The following is a 23,847-nucleotide window of genomic DNA, read 5'->3' on the forward strand; positions in this document are numbered from 1 at the left end:
CCATCACAGCCCAAAAAACCTATGGTATCTTGGGCTGCATCAGAAGAGGTGTGACCAGCAGGATGAGGGAAGGGATCCTATCCTACTCTGCACTGATGAAGCCTCACCTGGAATAATGTGTCCATATGAGGAGTCTTCAGTACAGGAAAGATGTTGACCTGTTGAAGCACATCCAGAAGAGGAACACAAAAATTATCCAAGGAGTGGAAACCTCCTCTACAAGGAGAGAGCTGGGGCTGCTCAGCCTGGAGAACAGAAAGCTGAGAATTGACGTGATGGCAGCCTTTCAGTCTTTAAAGGGTGGCTATAAGAAGGATGGGGACAGGCTCTTTAGCAGGGTCTGTTGTGATAGGACCCATGTTGCTACTGCAGTCTTGCTCCTGGCACTGACATCCCAACTGTCGGAATCTACTGAGTTGGGGGAAAAGGCTATTTCTATGTGAGGAAGTTGCAGAGTGAACCAGAAAGGCAGACAAGCAAATGATTGGCCAGAAGTCACATGAGTGACAAAGGCAAAGTTTAAAAAAACAAAAACCAAAATAAGACAAAGTGACATTGTCTTAGTTAAGTGCTTGTGCTTTAGCAAAACCAGCATCACCCTATTTCTGACTATGAAGCTCTTAAATAATTTTGCTTCCTGCAATGACTGTCATTCTCATAGAACTTCTTCGAAAGATGAATGTATTCCTGCCTTTTGACAGTTGCAGTCATTTTCTTTGAAGTACTACAACCTTGGCTTTGCAAAAGAAGGACTTCCAGAAATGAATGCTGATTTTTTGAGGCTGCTGGTCTCTGTCTCATGTAGAACAGTGGTGTATGGAATGCCTACTGAAGTTGCAGTCAACTGTGTTGCTCGTCTCTTGTCAAGTGTTCCTCTTAATTAAAAAAAAAAAAGAATACAAAGTCATTTTGTGTGACATCCCTCACTAGGTGTACAGCTGCATAATAAATTTGGCTCTGAAATCCTGCTGATACTTCACAGAGGATACTAAGATTGTATGCATTTGTTCTTAAAGGTGTGATGACACTCTGCAGTGGGCCTTTATCATCTGTAGGGCTTTTGATTTGAGAGGATGATAGTAAGGATACTTCTGCTGTCTTCTATGCAATCATGATTTTATCACAAGCAGAGTACCAACAGCAATCTAAAAGAATGGATAAACAAAACCAGATTTCCTTGCTAGTAAAAATGTGCCATAATAAACTATTTTTATGAGAATTTAAACTGGTGAAGTGGAAATTCGTCCTTCTCATTACTACATGGGAAGAACTGTTACATAGGAAGTTTTGTTCTTGTTGTTTGACAAACCAGATTCCCTGTGTCAGAAAGATCTTCACTATTTTTTTCCTGAGAATTTGGTTAATGGGTTGGAGACCACCTTTAATGTAGTTTGCAGCTCTCCTTGTTAATAGTAATGGAGAAGAGAACAAGTGGACTTCCCTACAGCTTCACCACAAAATTCCACCATGTGGATGTATCCTTACTATACAACAGTTTGCATTTTGCACAGCACCTTGGGAAAATCTCATGGACTGTTTTCCTCTTCAGAACCTGAGGACCTAACTGCTTACATTTCTGAGCAATATTTTTGGCCACTGAAGAGGATTATTATAACCTACATGATTCAGGAAAAACTGCTCTGAGAATGCTCAGCTGAGACCTCATGGACAATTTTATTTTACACACTCAAAGTAAAGCTTTGGTCCCCCAGCAAATGCTGTCACAGATCTCAGTAGGGTCATTTTTCTGCTCTACTTGAGAGAAAATAATAATTATTCAGGAAAAATATTTTAGAGTTTGAAACAGTTTTTCTTTATGTTCACCGCATTCTCAACTGACCAAACAATAAACAATGGGAAAGTTTGTCTCAGAAACACAACTTAACAGAATAAAAATAAGCTGGAATTCTTTCAACAAAGTATATTCTATTCTTCTTAGATATTATAAAAACTGATGTCACTTGTAATTCTTCAGGCAAGAAAAATCCTTCCAGTTTGCAGAACATCAAGGCAGTCATTTTTTCCCTTGACTAATCTATAAAAAGACATTGTATATAAATGTTATTTTCTCTGCCAGAAGTGCATTCCTGGAACATAATAAAGGCTTTTTTGTTTTTGTTCAGTAATTTGGATAATAGTTTCTCCATGAGGTTTCATAACATTTATTTACTGCCGTAAATGATTGGACCAAATAATTTCAACAGTCAAAATTGGAATCCCTCAGCAGTAACATTTCTTATTGTATTAGTACTGTAAATATTATGCTTAAAATAATTTCAAATGGCAACTTCATAGAAGTAAAGTAACACGGATATGAAATGAATCCACAGAGAGCTGTGTGAAGCACAGGAAATTTGAATGGATGCATCAATTAGGTAGAGTCAATAGGTGGAGGCAGTCAATTTAGGTGTCTGCTCCTGTTGTACAGTTTAGGATGCATGGGAAAGGGAAAGCTGGGCCCTGCCACGTGGTGTACTGTGTGAAATGGATTGCGCTGGGTAACACACAACTGATGTCTGATGGCTGGATGTGTGGCTTTTCGGTTGGAATCAGCACTACGCAATCAGCCTCTGGATGAAACACATTTAGCCAGTTTGTGTGCTTCTGCTGAAATTGCTATTTATGTATGATGCATTTGGAAGATCATGGTGTAATGAGCAATGCTATGCCCTATTGTCCTTACTCCTCCAATTGAAAGGAACTCCATCAGAGCTCATCCTGTCTCTCACTCTAGCCATGTACCATTCAAGAAAGTGCTTGTACGTGTCAGTCTGGCTGAAATTCTCCTTTCTTTTTGATTTGCTCCAGTTCCTTGGCATCTTTTCTTCATGTGCTAGTTATGGTTTGCATTGCTGTCATCACATGCAGAGTGCTGAAGGTGACCAGAACAGCCTAAATAATCATGATAATCACTTCTAAATAGAAAAATTGCAAAATTCTCAGGTTTGGACTTGTTTAACATGCAATTACCTGAACACAAAGAAAAGCTGTCAAATAACGTTTCCACAGGTAATTAAAGTCCTCTCTTTTTCCATTGAAGGAAGTCTTATCAGAGCAGTGGTGAAAACATAAAATCACTTAAGCTTTTGAGGTCTTTTGGCTCATGTAATATTACAGTCTTATTCCAACCAACTGCACAAGTGCTCAGTTGTTGTAAAGGTACACTGTGTTTTACTGATGTCCTTTCAGCCTGTTTTTCAGCCTTATGTGTAACTTGCATGTGTACCTACATATGTGCACATTTATTTCTGTGGCTGTGCAGAATCTAGAGGAATACTAGCGAGAAATGCTTCTGACTGTAGTGCATCTCTTCTTTCTGCCCAGACAGAATGATGTGATGAGATATCTCTTTTGGCAGTCATACACTCATGAGTTTAATTTCCAGAAATATTAGTCACCTGGGCTTGCAAAAACACCTGTCGCCTGTGCAAACCTGCTGGTGTAAATACCCTTGCTGTGATGAAAATATCCTCACTGTGATGTTCCCTATCTAGTAGGTCTCATTTTCTCTTCAAAAGATTATTGTCTTCTTGATACTTAATAGTGCCTTCTTATCTCACAAGTAAATGTCAGAGCTATTGGGGGGCCTATGGACTGGAAAAATAATGTTCAAAAGGGAGTCTCTTGATGTTACGGTGTCTGGGGTCTTCCATTTGGCAATAACACCTGATAACAAAAAATAATTTTGTTTCACAGTTCTGTATTTGTTGTATTAGAGCAGCATTCTGCTTGTGTTTGTTACTTTTTTAAATATTGCACTAATATGGTCAATCAAACAGCATCCTTCTTCAAGCATCCTGTGACACAAAACCCAGAAAAACCTTTAAAATAATTGGTTATAATTGAACCCCAGCAACTTTGATGCATTTTCCAACAAACAGAGAAAACAGAGAACAAAAGCATTGATAGACTAAATGCTGACTAAATGTACTGAGCTAAGTAGCATTCAGCTAGAGGCTGGTCTGGCTGTTCTCATGGAGAGGTCTGAGCAACGGGACCTTGGGAGAAAGATCAGATCTTTTCCTGTGAGGTGCTTCAGCGGAGCTGGGGTATTCTTGTAAGCGGTCCTTTCATGTCCATCAGTCTTTTGTGTCCTGTTAGAACAACGTAACAAATACCACTATTTTTTTTTTTCTCCTGTAACGCCTTTAAAAATAGATTTTACTACTGCTGGAGAAGTTATTTTGCAGTTTAATTTTCATAGTCAGAGGCTTTTCATTAGCACAGCTTCCTATGACATTAGTTTATTCTGCATGTAGTTCAGTTACATTGTGGAAAATCACGGTAGTAAATATCTTCTAGGTATACAGCTTTTTGTAATCAGTTCCTGACAACATCTGTCAAAACAATATGGGAAAATCCTGGCTTGCTTTGTCATTACAGAATGGGGCTGTTTGTTTATTCAATAGAAGAAATAAAACATTGAGAGGAGGCCAAAAGAGTCGCACCGACTCAGTCACTGAGACTTCCAATTTCCAGTTACAGGATATTTTGGTTCCAGCATTTCACATCAATAATAAACAATCTTTATGGGAACCATTAAATGATAAAAATGAGTACATGAATTGAGAGTTAGGCTATATATTCTTTAATCTGTTTTATGTTATAGTTTACATTAGGGTCGATCTTGAGATAGGAAAGAAGCAGATTCTGTATCACAGGAGCCTGATTTTCAAATAAATGTTTTCCAGCTATATGAGAGACTATCAATAATTCATCATAGAGTTCTTCTGAGATGATCTGCTGATGCAAACTGTCAGAGCACATGGTAATAATACGAGCATTTACGTGATTTACAAATCTACAAAATAGCAAATAACTAGAAATTTCTTCAGTTGACAGTACACATAGGGTCCTGAATGTCAAAGCTTGTGTGTGTGACGGCTGCAGCATGTGTAAGTCACACTCGACTGCTTGAAGTGGTCTCTAGCTATAAGCACTTACAATGACATCCTCATAGTCCATTTCCAATATCTGATTGACAGCTTCTATATTATATAATTGTTCATTCTCTGATGTTGTGTTAACTCTTAATACCCCGCAGTGCCTGGAAATTACTGTGGTATCTCTTGGCAAGCAGAATTTGTGGAGCACAAAGTGTGGATGTTTCCTGTCACACACGGTGCCATCTGGTCCTGTGGGTTTTTGGTAATTTGGATATTCAGCAGCACCCTGGAAATTGTTCTCCAAAAAGAGGATTGGAATATTTTTGCATTCTTGTCCAGTAAGGAACTATAGATTTCCTTTTGGGATTATTGAGAGGAAAGCAGGAAGCAGGAAGGGGTAAAATCCATGTGGTAACTTTGGAAAGGGTGTCAAAATCCCCCAATATTTATCCTTTAATGTTTATTTAAGATTTAGTGTTCTCAGTGAAGCTACCTCTACAAGTACTGTTCATTTTGTGCTAAAAAGAAAAACAGAACCTCAGAGCTGTTGTCTCAGGATTTACATAGATTGAAAGTTTATTTTCTGCTCATGTTTTGATAAATCTTCCTTCTGGGCATGAGATGTAGAAACCTTTGATTAAAGCTTGCATTCTAGAGCAAGGGGTAAGCACTGTGGATAACTACAGCACTGTTCTGTAATCCTGAGGCTGGGGAAAAGATCACAGGGAAAATGCTGTGCACCTGATGTGGTAGGGGAGACTTCTCCAGCATTTGGTCACATTCAGGGGAAAATGTTTCAGGTAAACACCTGGCTCTGAGAAGTTCATCTAAGATTGCCCTGCTCCAAATACCTGTGTTGTTTTCCTTTTAAACGTTATGCCATCTTGAGGATCATTGTTTTCCCTAGATATCCATAGAAAATGAGTACTTAGTATCTGGAAGGTGTGGGGTTCATCATTTTAGAGGGCATGACATGTTCAGGAGCATTTGGCATTGATTTAGGAAGATGTGTTTCCAATTGCTAGTGCTATTGAGCAGGGCATTTACACACACAGGTTCGTAATGCCTTCATTTGGAGTAAATTAAAGATGTGCTAGCTCAAAAGACGCAGCTGCTCAGATAGCATCATCTAGATCTTCAGCTCTCACGCCAGCTCTTCTGTAACACACCAGCCCTGTGGGTCTGATGTCATGGGGCAGAGCTGACCTCCCTGTAGGGCTTGACTCTGCACTCAGCTTAGTGAATTATGACTGAGTCAAGGCTGCAGGGACAGCTAAAAGCCAAGCTCTTCCTCATTTCTGAAAACTAGTAACAGTGTTTTAACAACTGTATAGATAGCGTCAGTATGCAGGCTAGTTTGCAAGACATTAAAACGTTTTGACCTTCAAGGAACTTAATGGGTACTGTCATTAATATCATTCTGTGTGAAAAAAATCAAGTGGTTGCATATGTGTATCTAAAATGCTTGCGGCTACAGGGAAAATATTGGAGCAATGAGAACATTCTCACTAACCTGGAGATTAGAGAAGTCTTTTTGGCAGGCAGTAAACGTAGTTTGCTTGTAACACCTGCATATACTTGCATGTCTATGATCTTCTAATTTTACAGCCTTTCGTGTCTATTCTTTCCCAGATATATTTGCAGAATTCATCTGATCTTCTGCTGGAAGTTTTGTTGGGGAGACAGAATGCCTAGTACAAACAGTTCCTTGTGAATGGTTCACTCCTACAGTTATCAGTCAGAGAAAAAATGCAGCTCAATAACCTCTTTTTAGTACAGCTTCTGATGGTAGTAATTAAATGTATTTTTAAGAAGCATGACATATAATATTATGCCAACTCCAGCCATGACATTTACCTTTTCTGCTTTGTGTGCAAGTAGTCCCTATGAAGATACGGTGGCATTTACTGTTTATCTTGCCAACTGTCTTCTTACTGAATCTTTCTGAGGGAAGGAGATGAAAGAAGCTTGCTTGTGTTCAGTCTGTCTCTTTTACTGCCATTGGTTCAGCACAGTTCTGGTTGTAAAGAATATCTGTTCTGTGATGTATCTGGCCATATAATACAATTTTTATTAATGCCAGGATTCTGAGGTTGGTGGAAATCTTCAGGTATGTTAGTTAGCAGCTGGAAACCACAGTGAGTCCTACTGAATCAAGCAAAGGTGCAGAGAGTTAATGCAGCGGGCTCCTGGTGTGCTGCAGGTGGAGAAAAAACATGAGCAATGAAGTTTATTAGGAGGAAATGTCATTTTATTATTTTACCAAATTACTTGGTTTTAAAATAGAAAGTAATAACAGCAAACCTTTCATGAACAGGACAAAGTTCATGAATTAGCATGAGAGTTTCAAGCATTCATAAACTGACTTCTTAAGGCGGGAGTGGTAACCCTGGTCCTGCCAGATAAATAAGCTATAATTAAGTTCTTTATTTGTCATGTTTTATAAATAGTACTTTTTCATGGGTGTCATTTTAAGTAAAAGCTTTTGGAATGGATCTTATGAACAGAAATCTGGTTTTAGGATTTTGTCTGCACAGAGAAGCTACTGCAAAATGAGTGGCGATCACAACAAAGTAGCTATTCCACAGTGATTCTCTGTGCAGGTATTTCTAATGCCTTCTGTGTGGAAAGATTTCACACAGTGGCGACTGCTCTGTCCCTTCCTATTTGGCAGGAAGACTTTCATGGAGGCTACCCACAAGATTATCTAGTTCAATAGGATTGCCCTAACTTGAGGCTTCACTAGGGTGTAATGTTGTCTGCAATAGGGAAGGGAAAAGTCTTTTTTAAGAGATATTTTTTGAATGTAGCAGAATACCTATATTTCCTATAGAATAAGAATGACCATCATTACTTATGTTGATATTGTTTTAGATAATTTTAGTTAGATTATATGATGAAAGCACTCTAACATCAGCATTGCTGTTCTGGCTGAAATCCTGATATTTTGAAATTATTTGAGTGGCAGAAAGCTGTAGGTATTAATTGGGCCTCGTTATAGAAACAAAAAGAGATCTTGATATGTCCTAGGGCTACACAACAGTAATTTCCATCTGTTTAAAGACATGTGCCAAAGTTAAAGCACAGGAGAAATTATTCACATCCGAACTTCTGAGGTGTTTGGAAAAGCTCTCAAAGGAAATTATAGATATTGTGGGAAATGAACAAAATGTTGGGGCTTTATTTAAAATTCTTAGCCATCATCCGTATACCGGTGGTACGGTACAAACAAAACCACATGGCAATGCATTCCAGGGGCTGCTGTGCCTGTTGTGTTAGAGAGGAGAGGGGGCAGCAGCAGGGGAGAGACTGGAGAAGGTGTCCCACATCCCTCGTGTGTCTTTGATGCCTGATCTCATGGTCATCACACAAGCCTTGATCCAAGTAGTTGAAGGGTTTGTGTTTTTAGTGCCAAACGCACTAAGCAAATGATAATTACTTTGCTTCATCAGTTGTATATCTGCAAGTATTTGAAAGCTAAGTATATGGCAGTCAGCCTTTGAAAGCAGGTTGGAGCTGTTCTGAATTGCTACGATGATATTAAAGTCAAAGGAACATGAAGAGGAAACTAGCAGCGCTGAATGGTAGGTACTTGGGTTTGTTGATCTTCTGCAGATACAGTAGGATGGGCAGCTGGCCTGAGACCTGCCCCACTGATCAAAAGGCTGGGCTAAGCCTTCACATTTTTCACATTATCACAGGCCTTACCAAAGTCCATGCTTAGCCTTGGAGGTGCTTTTAGGATGTTTTAGGATGAATTATATCAGCTCAGTCTCTTGACTAGGCATCCCATGACTAGGAAAGCCTTTTCAGGCTGTTACTCACAATGTGAAGGTAAAGAATTTCCTTGCTTTCTCTCTCTGAAAGCAAAATGCAGATAGATGATGGCTCCTTCTGGAGTTCATCTCCCAGAGTTGTGGGGAAATCCAGGAGCTAGTTCTGAGACTGCCTGCTGGGGGGTGGGGGCTGCTGCAGCACAGCCCTGCACTGACAATATCCTTCCTGCAACCCCATGCCAGGAGTTGGCATGTCACAGCACTGGCATAGCCCAAGGAGCTCCTTAAAAGCTGCTAGCATATAACATGACTTTATCAGCTGTTTTATTTCAGATGGATAAAAATTTATCATAGATCTACTATTGTCCATAGTCACCTTTATGTTTACACTAATGGCAATAGAAAAATATGTATCATGGCATGAAAGTAAACAGTGACTAACATATCTGCAAGGACCCACTGCAGGAATTGAGGAAGACTCAGAGCAAAGTAGGAAACCATAAGCTGAACATGTATTTTATTTAGATCTAATCTATATGGAAGTCAGCAGCATCTGATTGCATTTCTCTCTCATAGCTGATTCTCTTAACCATAGGTTCACATTAAAACAGCACTTTGACATTGAGATGATCCAGCTATTTTATTTTAACGCATGGCATTAAGTAAGCTGGGTGGCAAATTGTCTTCTCAAACAGATTGACTTGTTCTACTTTTGGGGAAGAAACAGCTGAATAGCTTGGAGGGAAATCTGACAGCTTAGAAAATTTATTATAACTGATGTAACTGAGAGTGAATTATTTGTTTTTGAGTGCTAGTTTGCTTTTGATGCTTTTAATCTAACTGAAGTCTTTATCATACCATTTGAAATTATCCTCGGGGTTTGAGGTTATCACTGAAACTTGCAAAAGTAATTGATACTTATTCTGTGTTGTTCACTATGCTTATATGATTACAGGATGAGTTTTTCCTCTCTTTATAGCATGCAATAAAATCTTCAGTGCTCTATAGTAGGGGAGGCAGTATGATAAACCAGAGCAGCCTTCATGTGATGTACCTGCCCTGCCTACCTGCTGGTACCCTTGTACCAGCCAGACAAACAGAATGGAGGGTTTCATTTTGCAGGAAGGATGAGAAAATTTTTCCTCACAAAACCAATTTCAGGCTGTTTCATCGTTTCACAAAAGCACGCTTTGCTCTCCTTCCCTGAAAAGTATCTAGCTGGTTGTTAGGAGTTGTTTTATTTCACAGATTTCAAGTAATCATAGCATATTGTTGCAATCTTGTGTTGAAAGTGTGCATGCAATTTGTTACTGTACTCTACAGCAGTCCAGAATTTTTCATAGGATGTCACAGAGAATCCTGAAGATGTGCATTGAGGTACTTCTTGGTAAGCCTTTGGTGTTGTCCGGGGAATGCTGACAGCACAAAGAGCAGTAATTCCTGGACTTACATTTCCTGACAGCTCCATTACAGCTTTAAGTGAACGACTCATCCCCCAGGGGTTTTACCTGTGCTGTTGGATCAACTTTCTGTGGGTCCCAGGGGCGTTATGGCAGCAGTATACTTGCAGGGGGTTTCAGATAGACGTGTTTATTATAGTTACTCAGGAAAATGGGATGTTTTTATCAGCCCAAAGTGTGTCCCAATATGGAAATCTGTAGTATTAAAATCAGGCATGTTGTTACAGCTCTTATTTCACAAGTCATCTGTTGGTGGTAGTGGTTCCTCCCTGTCCTGCTTTGAAAGCAGAATTGAAAGACCCAAAGAGAGCTTTAAATGATAGTAATCTTTCTCAAACAATTCTAGGATTGTTTTTTTCCTACAGCCTTTGGGATCAAGGATAGTGCTGAGAGCTGGTTTGGTGCACATGGGATCCATGGTGACACTGCTTTCACAGCTCTGGCTGACGTCTGCAGCTGCTTGCATGTACTGATTAACCCTGTGTGTATGCACTTTGGCAAATAGAGCAGGCAATAGAGCTGCTCAAAGGGTCACTGGGTCCACATGCAGGGGTCAATAAAACACATGCAGGCAGACAGTGGGGCCTATCTCTTCCCTCCTCAGGCTCCCTCTAAGGCCTCTTTCTGCCAAGGGCAGGAATAACATCATAAGCAGAGCTCCCTATGGCAGGCACAAGAACATCAAGCAGCAGCCTGGCAGTGGAGAAGGAAGGCTGCTCAAGTCAGCCACTGCTTATTCTTCCTCCCCAGGCAGTAGAACAAGGGAAAAAGAAGGGGTCTCTGTGAGAGCTTTTAAAGATGCTTTGTTATCCCATTCGGTATGGAGAGTGATATACCTATTTGTTTGAGGGAAGTGTTTGTTATATTACGGATTTACATTACGTGTTTAAAAGCAATTTACATAAAAATTAGTACTGATTTATGTAAACTCCACTGAAGAACTTTTTCCCTTAATATGCTGATGTGCTGCTACCTCTGTGCCACGCAGCGTAAGGCCAAAGCTTCCAGCCAGATTCTGATCTTCATCTGGTGCACACACATGAGAGGACAGTTTAGAAAGCCATCTGAAATGCATAAATTCTCTTCCTTATTTCCTCTGTTTGGTCTGATTACCATGGCCTGCAATATAGCAGGAGCAATGGAATTCTGTGGCTGAGGAATGGAGAGTGATATCTCAGCCTTGTGCTTGCTTTGGGAAGATGGCTGACTGATCCTTTGGAGTGTGAAGGTGTCAGGACGGAGCAAGAGGAGCGAAACCATTGAGTTGAGAGCACAGGGCTGTGTGACTGGCAGTCTCTGGGAAAGAATCTCTGCTTGACACGTACAAAAATGTAACTGATTGCTCCAATCCAATGGCCAGTTCATTGATTAAAAAGGCAAGTGGGCTCTTATCCAGGAGTGCAGTAGCAAACAAACAGCTCGGCTGAAAAACAAGGCTGCTTAACCATCTGAAAGAGCATGGAGCCATCACAGCTGCTGCAGAACCTGTCACGACTTGGCTGCCAAGAGACCAGATGCTCACAGCAGAGGAATGTGTGTTTCACAAGCTGATACCTCTGCTTTCTGACACACAGGGACACGTCCGGAAAGGCAGGAGGGGAGCGTCAATTAGTCAGCTTCCCCATTAGGTGCCAGCCCTGCTGGAACCCCAACACCTGTAGCAACAGGCATTTTCATCAGAAATAGATTATGGAAATAACCTTCTCCTCTTAGGAAAGACCATTTTCAGTAGCCAGGGGGGGACTGCTACCCATATATGAAGTTAAACCACACAGCTGAATTAATGATCTGACACATTGGAATCTAAATTTGCAGGGGCTTACCCATGTGATAAAGGATATACAAAAGCCCTTGAACGTACGTTAGTTTTGTGGCTGCTCCAGAATGCACTAATGCCATTGATTTCAATTTACTCTGGAAAAGGTCACTGGTGGCTGAATCAATCTCAAGACTCCAGAAACAAGAGAAAAAGGCAAAGAAAGAATAATGGCTTAAATCAGGAAATTAATGAAAGCCAGTCCTAGGTGCTTGTATTTAGTAATCACATTTAAAATGCTTCTGAGTTTCCTGGTAGTTAAAAATCCAGTTTCTGCCTCGTTCTTTCTGATTCAAGTGGCAACAATCAAAATAGACTTTGTAGGATTTGCTTAAAGCTCTGTTTTACAATGAGATAGCTTATAGGGAGAGTCAATCACATCAATTTGACCTGTGAATACTTTTTTTTTTTTTTTTAAATTCCACTGAAGCATAAGTTATGGCACCAAAAAAAATTCAGGAATAGGTTTCAAATCATTGTTACAGCTGGAAAAATAATATGCACTGATTTAAGTTCTCAACCCATCTAGAAAAGTTAAAAGAGTTCTTTCATTTTAGCTATTAGTTTTCTTATGTGTCAGTATACTGGGTCAGGCTTCATCCTGACAGTAAAGGACAGCATTTCCCATGGCGGAGGGCGTGAGTTTGGTAACTGTCTGTGTAACTGTCTGCTGGGTGCTGGGGAGTGCATGGCAGCACGTGTGTAGAGCACAGCTGGAGAGGACAACCCAGGTATATAACATGACATCCTTTGACCCCAGGTACACCAGAACCTCAACTGGACACAATCATTGTTGCATCTTTTTCTCTGAAACTAAAATTCATAAGTGTGGGTGATCTACTGTTTGTTCCAGCAGTAAAACCTTCCTTTGCTAAGGATCTTTCCTCCATTGTTGATGTGCAGGGGAGGTAAAAAGCTTTGAAAAATCACCCAGTGAGGTTAAAAGCCAAACTGTTTTTGCAATCAAAAGCTTACCAGCCTGATCAAACTGCTTCAGCTGGAGATCCCTTTTTGACAGTGAGTGTCTGAGGAGATCCATGCACCACCCCTACACATTTCCTTTTATTCTCTCTGCATACTTTTACTTGGTTCTGCTATTTATCCTCTCTGCCAGCTACCCCAGGCTTAGATAAGTGTTTACTGTGCTAACATGTGCTGATCCCACTTGCTTTTAAGTATTTCATTTATGAAACTGGTAGTTAGTCGTGTTGGTAAAAAACGAGAATTATTTTAACTTCCAAAGAGCATTTTGCTTTCCAGAATCCTGGTGTCATTCTGGAGAAGTTTCTATGATATTTTAAGAATCAGCTCAAGACTTCCAACCATGTGCAATCCCAAGGAGGGCCAAAAAATCAAATATGCCCTCCAGTGATCTGAATAATTATTGTGGGATAAAAATATAACATATTGGGATTATAATATTCTGTATTTATACTACATTGCATGATATAATGTTACATTATGATACAGCTGGGCAGATCCTCTCCTACCTCAGCTCTATGGCTCCATCATGGTGAGGGTAATGGGAGCACTTGGGATCCTTGCTGTTTGCTGATCTCATGCTGGGGCAAGTGAACGTTGGCACTGAAGATAGCTTGGATTTGTATTTGTATGAGGCACTGAGTTTTTAACAGGTAGTGTCATACTGAGATAGATGGATGGGCCAACTGTGTCTCTCTGTACTTAGATAAATGTATTCCATCTCACCTTAGCTGCCTGCCCATTTAAAATGGAGCTGGGTCAGCCCTTCAGTATGCATATCCCTGCTATGTATCAGTCTGAAAGCAACTGCTGTAGCTCATGGCTTCAATGCATTTGTTTTTTCAACCTGTAACTTGTCAAGGATGGGATTCTGCCTTGAATTTTGTTCTAACAAAAGCCATGGCATTCCTGCCAAAAATAAGTCGTATCTGCACAGCCAGTGGCTATATCTTATGATGACTTAGAATAGAAATTAGAAGGAATAAATGCATTTAGAGAGTGAGCTAATGGCCACTCCCTTAATAAGAGTTGTAATTTGAAGAATGCAGAATCTGTTTGTCCACCCTCGTGGGAATTCTCATCTTGGGAAGACCAACTTACTGGTTAAACCCACAAATCTAAGAACTCACTTCTTTGCACATTTATTTTTACACCAGTTCAGAAAGATAGATATTTACTTTGTTGGAATAAGTAGAATTTACTTTGTTGGAAGTCTCCAAAAAATTGGTTTCAGGCAATTGCTGTTGCAGGATCCTGTTCAGCTGGGTGTAGCTAGCTGGGAAATGCATGACCAGGAGGCTTAATACGTGCAAAAATTTACTGAATAGCACAAATAGTGCCTGGGAACAGGCTCCAGTTTCTCTTAAGGTATGTCCTTTTTTTTTTTCTTTCATGAAGCTTTTGGCTTTTTCTGTTAAATCATTTGTTTCCTGATTTTTTGAATCTGTACTTTCTTCCTTTTTTTTCTCTACATTCATGCCTGAATTAGCATCCTGCTGCAAAACAGTTTTGTTGTCAAGAGATCTGGAGTAGAATCTGCATTTTGCAGTTCCCTAATTTTCATCAGTCCTTGGTATGAGATGATGCACTGTAAATTTGCATCAAGTTAAGCAAAACGTAACCCATCTCCTAATCTCTTGGATGGATTTGTTCCTGCTGGAATGAGCTGACATTTGCAGACCCATCCACTGCAGCACTTGCAAAGCTGGGATTAATGCTGAATGTCATATGTTATTGCATGTCGTTGTTGATACTTACTGCTTCCATAGCCCGTATCACCTTCAAAACATTTGGGGGACTTCCTTGATCAGAGCTCAGTGAGTCAAACGCACTCTTGTTGATCATGATATAAGATGGAGTGCAGCCCCATAAATGCAGCTCGTGGTTCTTTGCATGCTATGGGCTGATTAGCCAATGGATATAGGGAGATTTACAATACACCTCTTTCAAAGGCACAGATTAGGTTTGCTACGAAGCAGTTCAAATAATCTCTATGGCACCGGGGTCCTGCTTCTACTCGGTGCATGACCTGGGCAAATCAGGAATTCCATCAGTAAGGTCATACAAATTACTTGATGATGCTCTTGTACTAAAAAAGCAAGATCTTCATCCAGTGCTAACTACATTATTCAGCTGTGTCCTTGCGCCTAGCTTGATTTATATCAGCGCCAAGGTTCATCTGCTCACTGTAAACAGACAGAAATTTGGGTTGCTACTTCTCTTATATGTAGCAATTTGAGAACATGATAAAAACTTGGCTTCAACTCATCTCTGAGCTCAGGTTTCTGTTTTGTTGTGTGTGAAATGTGCAAGTCAGGTGTTTGGATGCAAGTGGTGAGGTGTTTCCAGTGCTGAAGCTCCTTGTGCAGAAGCACATGTAGATAAGAGAACTCCATCTGTCACAACCCTTGGTGCTGCCCTGCCTGTGTTTGAAGTTCTAACTTGAAAGGGCTGACTTCTGAAAACTGAGGCACAGACTGCCAGATCCCTCTTCCAGCAAGAGCTCAATGCCAGAGGGTAGGTTGGGACTACTGCTTGTACTGGTCCTTGGGTGAGCACCCTGTGCCTCGCTGCACCTGGGCAAACTTCAAACACCAAGTGGTCTTGGACCTCCAGCTCAGAGGAAAGGTCAGTGTCATGCCCTTATCATCATCTGAATAGCCATGTTTGGGGCTGTTTCCTGCTATCTTATATTTTCATCTTTGGAAGAGAGGTTTCTTCAGAACAATTGTAACTAATGTTGAACTGGCTTAAATCTTGTGAAAAATGAAATCTGTGGTTCTATAACCTCTAAAATTAGGAATTAATTAGGAATTAGGTGAAACTTTTATTTTGGCTTACTAAAAACCTGTGCTGTGTGCTTTAAGATGCATGCAGATTTACACCCCTAGTTACATATCTTTAAAATAAACAGAAAGATTAGGAGAATGCAGGGGAAAATTCTGAAAAAGGTGCTGCTGACACTTAATTTTTCTTTTTCTCCCTGCACGCTTTGCATTTTGAAGCTGGTTAGGTGCTTAATTTTCTGCTTTCCCTGCAAATACTGTTTATTCATTCTAAGAAAACATCAGTTGGGTAAACATAAGTATTTATGTGTGTAGCACTGCAACTCCTACTAAGATGCAAATTGTGCTGCAGGGAAGATAGTTTGTGCTTTTCTTTCCTCTCCTCTTTTCTTTTTTGACAGTCAGTTAATAAAGACTCAACAATAAGCAGCTGCCTGTGATGTCATTTGGGACTTTGTCCACAGAGCTTGTATTTACAAGTACTGAGCAACTACATAGCAGCAGAAAACTCAACTATCAGCAAACTTCATGTCTGCTGTTGCTGGAGGACTTCAGTAGTGCTCTGGATGGTGCAGAAAGCTAACTCTGTTCTTCAAACCACAGACTTTTAAAGCTTGGTAAATAAACACTGGATAAACTCAAGAGAATTTCTGGACTGCAAAGACTTACGGATCTGAGTTCTCCAGGGCTGGCATGTTTTGACTGAACTGCTGCAAGTAAGACTTTTGCTGTTTCAGTGTTTTTATCATCTCTGTAAAGCTTATTTTTTTCTAGAAGTGTGTCAGCTTTGCTATTTGCAGTTTAACTTTAATTAAATGAGAAGCAAGTATGTAGTTGTTAGAAGTAGTTGCAGCCATGCATCTGGGTGTTTCAGCAATAGAATACAGGACAAATGGAAACTTGAATTTTGCTTTGTTTGCCTGAGATTACACTGAAGTGACTCCTAATATAATTGGTGAAACTTTAAGATCCTTAAAAATGGTGAGAATTGCCATTAATTGATTAAAAAATAGTCTGCTTTTAAAAGATCGTTATCAGTTCATGGCATTTATTTGAATAGTCATAGTTAATACAAATTTTTTATATAATTTCCTTATGTGTTTTAATACAGTTTCTTTTAAAATTGTTTTCCTTCTTATGCAGGCAGAGATTTAAAGCAAACCTTGGCTGTTTCTGGTCTTACACCCAGTTCAGGTTATAGAGATAGATAAGTTTGAAAGACAGACTCATGCACTGCTTTGAAATCTGGTGCTTTTTGGATTCAATGAATTTATGATTATATGAGAAACAGTTTTAGTTTTGTTTTGTTTTTGAGCAATTACGTTAGAGTTCTATGTTAGAATCTTTAACCATCAGAGCAGAAACTCTACTACTGCTCTGCTACTTCAGAGCAGAAACTGCAGTGAGAAAAACTTTTATTTCTGCACTGCCTGCTGTTTGGAGTCAGAATTATGTTTACAGCCACTTAAGTCATTTTCATGACATTTTGTGAGATGGTCACGGTATTATTCCTATTTTACAGATGTGGAAAGTGACCCCTAGAAGTGATTTATTAAAACTTGATATACACTCTTCAAATGCTGGTAACAAACTCCATCTCTCCTGCTTCTCATGTCAGTCCTTCACCAGAAGCCTATTCAAATTACTGAAATTTCAGTTGTAGTGGCTCTTCCAGAGAGTAACCTGAGGATCTCTTTTACTTCTTTTTACCTCTGTTTAATGATCTGTCTTCGTGGAGACAAAGCACATTTCTGAAGAATGAAATCAGGGCAAGTGTATGAGGCTGTGTCAGCACAAATCAGTCAAACAAGAATAGGAGGATTTTTTAAATTTAATTTTTTTTTTTTTTTCCTGCTTCTCCTGCCACTGACTTTATGTCTGAGGCCTCTCAGTTGCGGCGTATTACTTTGTACTAAGTTTTGGGTGGCTACGACTGCTGATGCCTCTCCCAAGTGACCTTGTTTCTGTAGCAGATCAAAACCTGTCTGTCTTTTCTTTTGATGTTTTAATGTGGCTTGGCATGTCAAGATGTTGTGTAACTTAGGACCCGTTGTTCTGTCTTTGGAACTGAAGCATATTCTTCTGGAAGAAAAAATAGCCCTGAATTAACTCTGCATTTATGCCTTGCCATGCAAATGGTAAAGGCTTTGGGGGTCTTAAATAGGGGCCTTAGAGCATAGAGGTGTTTTTTTCTTTGTGTGTTCACCATCCTCCTTCAGAAATAGTATAAACAAGGTTTATATGTTTTTTAAAAGACCTTTTTGTAGCTCAGGAGCTTCCACTGAGTTTAGAAGTGAAAAACAGGTACCATGATGGAGTCTTTTGCTGGGGGAAAGCAAAGGCTGAAGCTGGATGTTCTGATCCCTGTGCTGACGCTGTGGAACAGTCCTTCATTCCCTCTGTCAGCCTGTGGTCAGCAATGATGATCTGCTGCTGCACACTAAGAAGTGTATTTACATTTGCAGAGTTCAGGTACTGTGTTGGCAAATGCCTTCAAAACTTTTGAAACAAAGTGAGATTAAAGCAATAATCACTGTCCTCTTACCTTTCCCACTTAAGTTAATTTTACAGGCGAGCCCTAATCATACAAATGTGAATCTTACTCCTCATTTAAGAAAAATTCACGGGCTTTTCTGCTCTCATTCTTGTGTGTAAAATAAGTTGTGTGTGTTTTGAGGCTTAGATTTAAACAAGTAGAAATCCTGCTGCACTAAATGCAAAGTGGGTGCGTTCAGTTCCACTTCAGTCAAGAGCAAACCTCCAGCTAATTACTTCAAGAGCAGGAGCAGACTGTCAAAACTCAATGATCTTGGGGCCATTTGATTTTCATTTTTCTTTTTTACATTTTCTTTCTCACATTTACATTTTCTTTCCTGTATTTCTTTGTATCAAATTAGGCTACAAAGGAAGCTCGGTTTTCAGTAAAGCAATCCCCTGTTTGGATTTTTCCTGGATAAAACCTGCAGGCCTGAGCCTAAGGATACCATTTATGATCTGATAACATTCTGGGATGGCACTAAAGGGAACAATTGCCAGCAGACTGTCAATTCTTCAGGCTTTCTTGCCATTTGAAAAGAAGCAGAATGAGAGCAGAGTCCAGCCTGTCATCCCCTGACAAGCAGGACAGAGGCTGGGATAAAAGCCATGGAACAAAGGTGCCAAAGGGAAGCTGAGCTGAGGAGCTCAGCGTGGCTCAATGAGGCCAAGCACAAGGAGGTGCTCTGTGGCTCCTGCGTATGATCAGCTCCCAGCAGTATGGGAGTTGTAATAAGAACAATCCCCACCAAAGTTGTTAATACACCTTTGATATTTTACCATCTAAAATATGGTTTTATTACTAAAATAAGATACGTGGACCATGTAAATAGAACACATTAACACTTGTAGGCACTATCCTGTACTATCTAATGACCTCTCATACACCATGCAGGATTGCATTAGGTGTTCTCTAATGGTTGCATAAATTCATCATGACGCTTTTGGAGATGAAAATTTTGGTAACTGTTATCTGAAAAATGCTTCTAACCCTTGTGGGATTCCATTGACCGCCACCAGGTGACTCACAGGGATGGGGTCTGTGCTGCAGCAGTGGGCTCTGGGAGCTGGCAGCACTGCTGTCTGTGGGCAATGAATGACACAGACCCTGAAAAACAGCATGGATTATAAAACAGTAGATAAAAACGATATTGCTGAAAAATGGACTGCTGATATTGACACAAAGCAAGAACAAAGGCCTTTGTTAAACCACGTGTTTGAAAAGCTCTCCACAAGACAACACTATTTGTTTCCCAGAGCCAAACCAGCCTTGGATGGTGCCCATACAATAGGTCTGTGCAGAACCAAATGTGTGTCGTAAATTCTATTCTTTGACGGCGCTAATTGATTATTATAATTCATCGTTATCTAAATTGTTATATTCAACAGTTTACTGTATCCTTTTGTTTCTTTGTTCCTCAGACATAATACAAATAGGAAGAGTTAATTACCGCAGCCAGCAAGAGGCGGGTCTCATTGTCTGCCTCACTTTGATTGAAGCTGGTTGATTCACCACTGTGGATTTTCAGTAACGATGGAGGGAGAAAAAGAAGCAGGAATTCTTCTGTAGTGAATTTGCTTTTTGGTGGTAGTTGCTGTTTGTATTTTGAATACTCTTCTTTTTACAGATGGGCTCTATCATGCTTGCTTTGCCTGTACTAAGTACTAATTATGCAAACAAAAATTGTGTGTAATCCAATCCTCTTTGGAGTATATGGTACTTTTTGAGGAATACAGCACAGCTTGACACACAAGTAAGAGGATTGCATTTACTTCTAAAATGATTTAGTGGACCAGCCTCATGGCTTTTTCTCCAGTGCCCTGGTGATGGCCAGAGCTGCGTCTGCTGGGTAAAAGAAGCAATACTCTCTTAGCTGGGGTGCTTGAGAGCAGATTAAACGATGGCTTAATTTCTATGAATTCTTAACGCCCTGCTCTACACTGCTGTTTTCTAAAACATGGTGTAACTTTCCTGGAAAATGTAGGATCTTTTTAGCCTTTCAGCTCAGTGGGTCTGATAAAATGGTTCATAGCGATAAGATTTTGGGGGGTTATTTTGCCAGTAGAGGGCCATGTTAAACTGAATAAAAAAACTCCCTCTTGGTCTCACATTTTCAGCGAGTAACAACTGAAAGCATATGATTGTTTTCAAGGGCAAAATGAGTAAATAATTGGATTTTTTAGAAGCTACCAAATGATTAATTATTTAAAACAAGAATCACATCATTTTACAGCACAACAGAGTTCTGTGTCAGTCTAATTAGATCGAATTCTGGTGTTTAAAATACATAATATCTACCTGTTTATTCTAAATTGTTCAAGGTTGATAGATACAGCTCTAATAAGTTATTAAGCTGACGTGATAAACAGCAGCAGCATGTGCTTTTGCTATAATGACACAGATGAAAAAAGAATTGTTTTTCAGAGGTACAATCACGTTTGTTTTTGATGTGGCCTCTAAACTAGCAGTTATTATTCAGCCTTGAGTGCTGCAGGAGTTGACCTTTGGCAAAATATTTTGTTATCCTCAATCTTTTATACAGGCCTTTTGTGAACTCTGAGCAGCTCTCATTTTGCTGATTGCATTTAAAGTCATTTATTGCACAGCGTTTGCCCTTCTAGCAGATGTTAAAGGATTCCCTGCCTGCCCCCTTAAAGGCTACTCCTCCGCAGCATCTAATTATAGCCTACACAAAAGATTAACAGATGTTATAATTGTCTTTACTTATTGATTAAATAGTTTCTGCATGACTTGCTCTCCCTTCTCCCTCACTGCTGATTTGTGAGGTCTTCCTGGATAAATCTCACGCATCTGCAGTGTGTTAACCATGACCATCTTCACAGTTTGTGACTTTTTTTCTGGTTCAGTTTGGGGAAGTTATATGCGTTCTTCTGGACAATACAACAGAAATGTATTAACGTGGGTGTGTGACCACTTGCTTTAATTACACGTTTCTGTTTTCCTCCTTTTAACCATTCCTTCTGAGACTTATGTGAAAAGCAGACTAGTTTTAATGAATATAAATTGATGGGTAGAGGTTAAGCTGCTGAGATTTGTTTAGCAGCATGTTTGTGTCTGAATTTCAGTTGCCACTTGTAGAGGAAATGAGTGTCTGAGAAAAACAATTTAGGGAGAAAATTCCTCACTGGAGAAATTTTCTGGAGGACTTTTCAATAGGTATCCAGTAAGACCATTAGAAAACTTTGGTTTCTTTTTCTCACAAAATTAAGTTTACCCAATTCTTGAGCTATCCAATGTCTTCACTGTTACAACCCTGAGATGAAGGCTCTGCTGTCGGGTGGGTCCACAGAATCATAGAATCACAAGGTTGGAAATGACCTGCAAGATCATCTCGTCCAACCGTCAAATAGTTCTTTCCCTACAGAGTGATGGTGACCAGCATAGCAACTGCTGTTTTATGTTCTTTTAAATCTTTTAATGTCTTGAACTAGGTCAGAACAAACAGTGTTTCTATTCAGAGAAATTAAATATCTTGTACATTATTGTGCTTACACATCCTTTCCTGTTGGTTGGATTTCGTGTAACATTTTCCTTAATTCTTACACTGACCCAGATGTGAGCCATTGGCAAATCCACAAAGGTTCCTGTGACAGTCTCTCACCATCCCCCAGCTCTGTGGAGCTGCATCTGTCATTTGGCCTCAGCCTGAAGCTCTACCTCACTTAGCTCAGAGTTAAGCAAAGTCAATGGAGGTCATTATGTCATGCTTCTGACAAAACCTCTGCTTGAAGCTAAAGAAGAGTAGCAGGTTAAAGGCTTGAGGTTTGAATTACGGCCTGGTTATTCAAAAGCCAAAAATTATTGTGCTGTTCCCTCTGCTTATGCTTCACATCCGACTAATATATAAAACTGTTGCTTTGATGGACAGTCAGAGAAACCACCTTGCATTGAGACTGGGCAAATATTCTTCTGCCAAGACCCTCTTTCTAATTTTTTGCCACAAAGATTATTCCTGCTTTGTGTAGATGTCTGGGTGTTTTGACCAATTAATTAATGAATAATTAATCAATTAATGCAGATTCCTGGATATCTGGTCTATCCTGTGCCATTATGCTTTGTTGATAGTATGGAAATGTAGTCTCTTCACAGTGGATGCTGTTCTTAGCACTGGCTATGAGATCACAGGATGTAACCTATAGGGCTTTTATCAGTTTTTAAACTGTATCTCATACAATTAATGAGTTTTATTAGGCTGAATAATAATCTTTGCAGTGCAGAAGAGCATTTCTCCAGGGTTTCAAAACTGCTCTAGAAACAGAGGTACTTTGTTTGTCAGATTAACAAAGAACACTTTATCTTTCTTGCTTTTAAATGACAACTCAGAGCTGAATGATTCCCACTTATGAGCTGGGGGGAGCAGATTATAGTCATTGTTAGAAAATTCCAGAGTGCCAACTGTGTCTGCAAAGTATATTTTAATAATATAGACACCTGTCCACTACCAAGCTTCAGCATTTCATAGAGATCACTGAGCAGCCAGCTGATGAAAGTGACTTATGCAGTACCAACCCTGTATAGATTTGAGACACTGATTAGTATGGACTTGAGGTGCTGGTCCTGAGGTCAAAGGCTAAAGTCAATAATAACAGTTAATAATAATCAGCAAAATATGGAGATTAAATAAATCTGGAGCTAGTTACTAGGTGATATTTGCTGTTACACATAAGAAACATTTAGAAATGAATGACTTACTGAAAAGTTCAGCTAAATCATCAAAGATTTTTAACATCCACTGCTGGCTGTTGCTGCAGGAGAATTTTAAGGTGAAACCTGGTCTAACATTTTAATAAACAGTTCTCTGTCATGTCACTGGATGTTAACCCTAACGTTTGAAACTAAGATCTTCATCTTTACCTTAAAATTGCACAAATAAATGAAAGACGGTACCGGATGAACTGAAGACTAAACAGTAGAACAATCTAAAAAGTCTTGGAGTGGCCATTCTCCTTGTCACTCTGCTTGAAAATCTGTAGACTTCTTTTATATTTACTTATGTGCCTTTACTAAAACTACTAACGTCCTTCCCTTAAGCTCCAATTCTGTCATGATGTTATTGATTGGGAATACATTATGATGTTCATAGGAAATAATTTCTGTCATTTATATTTACCGGTCTTTAATCAAGTGAATTGGTTTTCTTCTTGATTATCACAAAAATCTCCTGTTGCAAGAAAAAGCTTTAAAGAGACATTGATGAGAATTTACTGACTAGATTATGGCTTTTGACACAGACATGAGAGGGGAGTGGATCATAAGGTGACTAAACATGATGATGCAGATGCAGGCATGTATCAAGAATTCTAGCCAGTGCTTTCCTTGATTTTACTGATCGGTTCTGTCTTGATAGTAAAGCACAGGAAGACCCAATCTCACCCTCTGGCCACTATTGTGGAAGAAAGCTTTCATTACTTGTTTCAAATATTCCTCTCTTCCCAGGCTCCAGGTTTGCATCCTGCACATTATAAGAAGATTATGAGCTTGAGTCCCTAGATCCATCTTGGTATCTAACTTAACTGGCAGCTGTAGAAGGCAGGGTCCCTCAGCTCTCATCTGATACAAGGTGGCTTGCTTATGGATGAAGAGAG

The 23,847-nt window shown here is 39.7% G+C and overlaps 1 protein-coding gene across 5 annotated transcripts in view; it reads left to right on the plus strand.

The window, feature by feature from the left end:
- The first annotated feature begins 16,213 nt into the window (after nucleotides 1–16,213).
- Nucleotides 16,214–23,847, plus strand: part of NCKAP5 (NCK associated protein 5) — a 337,371-nt gene continuing 329,737 nt past the window's right edge. For all 5 annotated transcript variants that reach the window (XM_042877826.1, XM_042877827.1, XM_042877829.1 and 2 more), the window contains exon 1: nucleotides 16,214–16,421. The gene's annotated coding sequence lies outside the window, so the exon portion shown is untranslated. The remainder of the gene's footprint in view (nucleotides 16,422–23,847) is intronic.

This window comes from Lagopus leucura, unplaced genomic scaffold (assembly GCF_019238085.1).
Source record: "Lagopus leucura isolate 7727_CA_CO unplaced genomic scaffold, USGS_WTPT01 Super-Scaffold_100019, whole genome shotgun sequence".
NCBI classification, from domain to species: domain Eukaryota; kingdom Metazoa; phylum Chordata; class Aves; order Galliformes; family Phasianidae; genus Lagopus; species Lagopus leucura.